General features: G+C 44.6%; 1 pseudogene; it reads left to right on the top strand.

Moving 5' to 3' along the window:
• Nucleotides 1–3276: 3276 nt before the first annotated feature.
• Nucleotides 3277–4808, top strand: LOC147984172 (uncharacterized; annotated as a pseudogene).
• Nucleotides 4809–5782: the final 974 nt, after the last annotated feature.

Below are 5782 nucleotides of genomic sequence, written 5' to 3' on the forward strand. Positions count from 1 at the left end.
ACCCTTCCTGGCCTACCTTAACAGGAAGGAGCTTCCTGAGGACCAGAATGAGGCCCGCTGCATTGTCCGGCGTTCGAAGGCCTACAAGGTTCATGATGGAGAGCTCTATAAGAAAAGCGCTACCGGAGTCTTGCAACGATGTATATCCGAGGAAGAGGGGCGGCAACTCTTGGCTGAAATGCATGCCGTACTCGGCGATCACCACGCCGCAGCTCGGGCCCTTGTTAGCAAGGCCTTTCGTACAGGGTTCTATTGGCCGACGGCCCGAGCAGATGCACAGGACCTTGTCCAACGTTGCGTCGGATGCCAACTCTTTGCCAACAAAAGCCATATGCCCCCCACTGCCTTACAAACAATCCCCATCACCTGGCCTTTTGCGGTCTGGGTACTCGATATGGTCGGACCCCTTAAAGGAGGAAGCCATAAGAGAAAGTATCTGCTGGTCATGGTAGATAAATTCACCAAGTTGATAGAGGCCAAACCAGTCAGCATGGCCGGAGAGGGGCTAGTAATAGATTTCATATCCGACGTGGTACACCGTTACGGTGTCCCGCACAGTATAATCACCGATAACGGTTCCAATTTCACAGCCGATGAAGTGAAAACCTGGTGTGCTAATCTAGGCATCAAGCTCGATTACGCCTCTGTCTATCACCCGCAGACTAACGGTCAAGTCGAACGGGCTAATGGTCTTATTATGAGTGGCATCAAACCTAGACTAGTGCGGTCTTTGAAGGAATCAGACAAGCACTGGGTGGAGGAACTTGACTCCATACTCTGGGGGCTGCGGACCACGCCCAACCGCACTACTGGATATACACCCTTCTTCATGGTGTACGGTGCGGAAGCAGTGTTACCCTGCGATATTATTCATGACTCACCTCGAGTGTGCATGTACGAAAAGAGAGAAGCCGAGCTTGATCGGCAGGACAGCTTAGATGCCTTGGAGGAGGAGCGCGACGTCGCAAAAGCCCGTTCCGCATTTTATCAATAGCAGGCTCGCAGGTATCAAAGCAGAGAAGTGCGGGCCAAGACTTATAACGTTGGTGAACTCGTTCTACGCTTGCCGGAGAAGAAAAAGGACAAACACAAGCCCAAGTGGGAGGGTCCCTTCATCATTGACGAAGTTCTCACTGGAGGAGTGTAACGCCTATGTGATGCGTCAGACAATCACCTGGAGCCGAACCCCTGGAATGCGGCCAGACTACGGCGATTTTATGCCTAGCGCCGAACTCTATGTTTGTTTCCTCCCTCTTGTTATTACCGTTATCTTTTCTCTCTTTTCGTTTTTATCACTTTCCATTTTTTTATTTAGCCTTACGGCTGTAGTACGGCTAGACCATCCCTACTTGATGCGTACATCTCTACATATGTACGTTCACTATACCTGGGGGCTTCTCTTACAGAAGCTTGCTATTATTCTTCGAGCATCAAGCTCAGCACATATGCGTTTTTCCATATGTACCTTTTCTTTGCCATTATATGCATCGATATGACTTAAGTTTTGGCCAAGCTGGGTTGCCTGGCTCCTGTGCTTATGCCCTACGTTCCCATTAGTTCGGCTAGGGCATAAAGGGAGCACCTCTGGGATTGTTACTGCCGGGTCATCCGGATGTGTACCTCAGAATGGGTGAAGCCGAAAGCTAGCATTCTTAAGGGAATATTCGGTTGGCGAATTTAAGACGTTTCCGCATTCACTCCATTGTGAACCTGTAAGTGCATCTAGTGCCCCTTAGTGATTTTGGTGTATTGAAGACTTATATGTTAAGGGACTAATGTGTTTTTGAGTGTACACAGGTCTATAAGTCTATGAGGAGTTTGATATTTACAGAGAAAGTTGACCCCTAAAAATGAAGTTCTTCGACTAAAGACTTTGGATTTCTGAAGACTTTGAAAGTGAAGAAATTGGTGCAATCCTGAAGACTTGGTATTCATCCGAGGAACATGAAGCGTGAAGACTTTCGTTTTCGTAGTTTCATTATCTCTTTCTTGAGTCATAGAAAACACTGTACTGTTAAAGGGGGTCGAGGAAATACTAAGGAAAACTTTCCATGTGATACTCAACTCAAAATCCTACACCTACCAATCCCTTCGAGTGAAGCCATTGGAAATCTCATACAGTTCAGTCATATTCTTCAGTGACAGAGACGAAGTTCTTTTGGTCTCTGAGGAATTTGTTCTGACTGAGGAGTTAGGAATTCGCCAGTGCGGATTGCCTACATAGTGAGGAACATGACAGCCCTGAGGATTTTGCTACTCAAATTTCCAACCGTTGATGTGCCTTGTGCCAGCTGTCTCAAAATATCTACCCACCTAACGGTCATATCATTGAAGGACATTTATGTCTTATCATGTCGGGCTGCTCCCTAGGCTATAAATAGCCGCCCCCTACAACCACTAGCTGGTTGGCTGGTCCAAGAGAAACTGACACTTGTCATTTGAGAGCATCCCATCCTCCGAGGACTTTGAGCGAAAATCATCAAGTGAGGAAAACCCAAACCCAAACACCTAAAAACCCCAAGTGATTGAGCATCACTAAAGAGATTGATCCTACGTGGATCCGACGCTTGTTACCTTTGAAGACTGTGCTTCTTCCAGATGGTTAGGCATCAAGGTCTAGAGCATCCAAGAGGAATTGTGGATCGCCGAGTGACCAAGTTTGTGAAGGTTCGGAAGTCACCTGAGGACTTACCTCGAGTGATTGGGCGAGGTCTGTGTGACCTTAGCTCAAGGAAAATACGGTGAGGACTGTGTGTTTGGGACTGTGTGTCCTCAGGTTTAAATACCTAGCCGCTCCAACCAGATGTACAACTGATACAACAGTTGGAACTGGTCTACCAAATCATTGTCTTCACCAAGCTCACTGGTTCTATTTCCTCAACTCTTTCATTTCCTCATAACTGTGTTGAGTGCTTGTTCGTAACTGTGTTTGAAGACTTTGACTGAAGACTTTCTCAATTTCCTCAGTTCAATTTCTTCAGTCTGTTTGTCTTCATCCTGTGTTATCCTGTGTTTACGCTTTCTGTACTCTATGCTTGTTTTCATTTCATCATGATGACTATGCTTGTGCTCTGTTATGTTTACTTTTGAGTACTTATTCCGCTGCTAGTAGTTCTTCGCTAAGGAATTTCCTCACGTGCAAATTCCTTAGTGAAGAATTCATAAAAATCGCCTATTGACCCCCCTCTAGTCGATATAACACACTTTTAATTGGTATCAGAGCAAGGTACTCCCTTGTTCTGTGTGATTTTGGTTTAACCGCCTAAAGTTTTAGTTATGTCGACCGCAGGTATGATCAAGGTCTCTGCTGGGTGTCCTACCTTCGATGGGACGGACTAACCCTACTGGAAGAATAAGATGCGAATGCATCTTGAGGCAATTGATAACGATCTCTGGTATGTTGTGGAAAATGGTCTTCCCTCAGTCACACCTTCTCTGAATGCTGCTGATGTGAAGAGATTCAAGCAACTCGACTCTCAAGCGAAGAATATAATATGTGGCCATCTGAGCAAAGGACAATATGGAAGAGTGAGTGCGTTGGAAACTGCTAAACTCATCTGGGATAGGCTGTCCAAGGTCAATGAAGGAGTCTCAACACAGTGTGACTCACGAGTTGATGTTCTTCGCAATCTCTTCAACCGCTTCAAAAGACTCGAAAATGAAAATGTTCAACAAACCTTCGATCGCCTCACTGACATCTCAAATGAGCTTCAAGCACTTGGCGCCACTGACATCACCGACCATGAAGTGGTGAAGAAATTGTTGAGATCGCTTGATTCCTCATTTGATACTCTAGCATTGATGATACAAGAACGTGCTGATTACAAGTCACTTGATCCTGCTGATATCCTCGAGAGGCTAAATACTCATGCGTTCCAGCTTGCTGAGAAGAGAGATCTCTATGGTTCGAGCTATGGCAGATCACGTGCCCTGAAGGCCAAGGCAGTGTCTGACTCTGAAGATGAAGATTCTGGTAGCAGCCTTGGTGATCCTGAAGAACTGAGCCATGAGCTAGCACTGCTCGTGAAGAAATTCCAGAAGTTCTCAAGACATGGTCGCTTTGGAAAATCCTTAAGGAGCAATGATTCCTCATCCAGTGACTATAAGAAGAGGCTTTGTCACAAATGCAAGAAATCTGGACACTACATTCAAGATTGTCCTCAGTGGGAAAAGGAATCAAAGAAGAAGAATACAAGGATTATAGTTCTGATGATGGGAAGAAAAAGAAGAAATCCTCAAAATCTTCATCATCAAAATCCTCGAAGTCTTCATCTTACAAGAAGAGCATCTCCAAGAAGGCTAGGGCGTTCATTGGCAAGGAAATGGACTCTGAGGCTGAATCTGAGGAACATGAGGAAGAGGAGGCATCTAAGAAGTCTAAGTCTGGTGTGGCGAGCTTGGCTCTCGCTACTGCTTTCCTCAGCAAGTCCATCTTCAACTCTGAAGAAAATGGCTTCACCAACATGGCTGATGGACACAATGACGACTACGCTCCCACCTATTGCTTCATGGCAAAAGGTGCCAAGGTACTCAAATACCCCTCCTCTGAATCAAGTGAGAATGAATCTGATGAAAACCTCAAACCCAGCTACTCCAAACTTGCTAAGATTGCTGTAAAACAACAAAAGGCTTTTGAAAAGGTTCAAAACATGCTTGACAAAAGTGATGATATGTTGGGTGAAGAAATGGATCGCACTAAAACCTTGACTGAAAATCTTCAAAGACTTCAGTCTAGGTTTGACAACCTTCAAGGTCATCATAACACTCTCTTATCTGATCATGAAAAGCTTTCATATGAATTTCTTTAAAGAAAGCAAGATCTTGAAAAGCTAAGAGTGAGTTATGAAGATCTTCAGAAGGAACGTGATTTATTACTTGCTCAACAAATCAGCGCTTCTCAGGAAGAATTTGTTTCTCCATGCTTGAAGTGCATTGAACGTGAATCTGCTAATTCTTCACCTGAATGTTCAAATGCTGCTAATGTTTCAAATTCTTCACCTGCCTCTGCTATCACTAATTCCTAATATGAGGACATTGCTAGTATCACTGAAGATGCAGGGCTGAAGGAATTGTACATGACAGGCATGTACAAAAGCCTCAAAGGGCATCAGACTCTTTGTGATGTGCTTAAAAAGCAGATCCTCAACAGGAACCCTAGGAAAGAGGGTATTGCCTTTGAGAGGAAACTCAATGCTGATGGTACATATTGGAAGCCTGAGCAGTACCCCAAAACCTCATGGGTTGCTGCAAAGGGACCTCCAGTTGATCCATCTAACTTATCTGGCTTTGCATGTGAATCTCCTCGTTCTGATGATGAGTCATTTGACTCAAACTATAAACTGTTCAAAAATCAGAATGGTGAAATATTTTCTAGATATGTTGGCACTAACTGCAGGAATGGTCCTCCTATGAAGAAAATCTGGGTTCCCAAAAGGTGCCTTGAAAGTCTTCAGGTGAATGTCCTCAGGACACCACCTGTGAAGAATAGGAACCCCAGGTCAAATTCTTCATATGGACCAAATTCCTCAAAAGGATCAAAGTCCTCATATGAATATCATCGTGCTAACAACTCTGTTTCGCAGGGAAGAGCTAAGGGTTATGAATATGAGCATTATTCTTCTAATCATTATGTTCATAAGTCCTCGAAGAATTTCTCTGCTTATTCATATGCTTATCCTAACCCCTCTTATGTGAAACGAAATGGGTTGGCGTCTATGCCACCTTTCTCATATGGAGCTCGCAGAGTGATGAACTCTTTGCCACCCCTTTAGATGTGGGTGGT

This window comes from Triticum urartu, chromosome 2A (genome assembly GCF_056163025.1).
Source record: "Triticum urartu cultivar PI428250 chromosome 2A, HENAU_Tu73, whole genome shotgun sequence".
Taxonomy (NCBI): Eukaryota; Viridiplantae; Streptophyta; class Magnoliopsida; order Poales; family Poaceae; genus Triticum; species Triticum urartu.